Source organism: Alosa alosa, chromosome 21 (genome assembly GCF_017589495.1).
Source record: "Alosa alosa isolate M-15738 ecotype Scorff River chromosome 21, AALO_Geno_1.1, whole genome shotgun sequence".
Classification (NCBI taxonomy): domain Eukaryota; kingdom Metazoa; phylum Chordata; class Actinopteri; order Clupeiformes; family Clupeidae; genus Alosa; species Alosa alosa.
Window position 1 is genome coordinate 22,550,427 of NC_063209.1, and position 1,413 is coordinate 22,551,839.

At 41.4% G+C, this 1,413-nt stretch overlaps 1 long non-coding RNA gene across 1 annotated transcript; it reads left to right on the forward strand.

The window, feature by feature from the left end:
• Window positions 1-298: 298 nt before the first annotated feature.
• Window positions 299-764, forward strand: LOC125286700. The gene is made up of 3 exons (XR_007192225.1): window positions 299-388; window positions 506-582; window positions 677-764. It is a non-coding gene; the product is annotated as an uncharacterized LOC125286700 (long non-coding RNA).
• The last annotated feature ends 649 nt before the right edge of the window (window positions 765-1,413 follow it).

Genomic DNA, 1,413 nt, shown 5'->3' on the forward strand with positions numbered 1-1,413 from the left:
CAGTTACTTCAGAGAGTGGGAGAGTCAGCCCATGGTTGGAAGTACCCCTGTCGGCAACCTACAACTTTCTGCAGCTACCTACTTTACAGGGACCTCCTTCATCCAACTGGAAAAGGTAAGCATTTTACCATTTCAAACATGTGAATCTTTCTAGTGATGAACTAAACTGGTCTAAAACGCCTCTTATTTGTCTTTTCTTTAAAGCTGTGCAAGGCCATGCAACTCCAGATATTTCAGTATGACACCTTCAGAAGGCATGCAAGGAATTACATGGAACCGGCTATTGTTAATCATAAGTGGAAGATGGATCAGCAGAGTCATTTCCAGCATCAATTGCACCTTGGTGGGGTGGTTGCAGTAGGAGGAGACATGAGGGCTGATTCTCCAGGTTTGTAGAAATTTGAAATAGTCTGGCAACTAAATTATTAGTTTGCATTCTGAATCATATGACATCCTTTGATGGTGTGCTGAAAAGCTTTACACACTCTGTAATACATTTTTTTAGGGCACTCCGCAAAGTTTGGCAGCTACACTCTAATGAATCTGGAGAGTAACACCATTATGGACATCCAACTTGTTCAGGTTTGTTTCTCTCTTTGGATTTGTTTGAATTTGAATCTTAAAAGTGTGTGATTTTGTCTAATGTGTTTTGTTTGTAATGACCATTCACTACCAGAGCAATGAAGTAGGTGGCAGCTATCATATGGAGAAGGAAGGACTGAAAAGATGCCTAGATCATCTGGAGTCGAATGGATTGAAGGTGGATTACATTGTGACAGACCGTCATCCACAGATCCAGAAATTTCTGAGGGAACGCAGCGTAACTCAGTTCTATGACGTTTGCCACTTTGAGAAAGGTAAAGTGTTTTCCTAATTCATATCCTAAACTTTGAAGTTAGCAATTAACAGATTGTATAATCAGTGTGTGTGGTAAACAGGTTTGTCCAAGAAACTTGAGAAAGCTTCGCACAATGAAGACTGATGTTCTGAAGAAGTGGCTACAGAGCATCAAAAACCATGTCTACTGGTGTGCCACGTCATCAAGCACTGGACCAGAAAAGGTGGCAAAATGGACATCACTGCTAAACCACCTTCAAAATGTTCATGTTCATGAAGACCCCCTTTTCCCCAAATGTCTGCATCCCGACCACGTCTCAAGGGACCCTAGCAAATGGTTACAACCTGGTATGTTCCAAATTATCTTTACTCAGAAAATCGAGTATTACATTTTTCCAGTCTTTTGTTGTGATGCAGGGGGGTTGATATTTCACCACGTGTTCTTATTTTACTGAAGGATCAGTTGCACTTCATGAAGCTGAGAAAATACTGCTCAACAAGAGAGTCCTGAAGGATGTAGAGAAACTCAGCCACCATCACCAGACCTCATCACTAGAGTCCTTCCACAGCCTAATA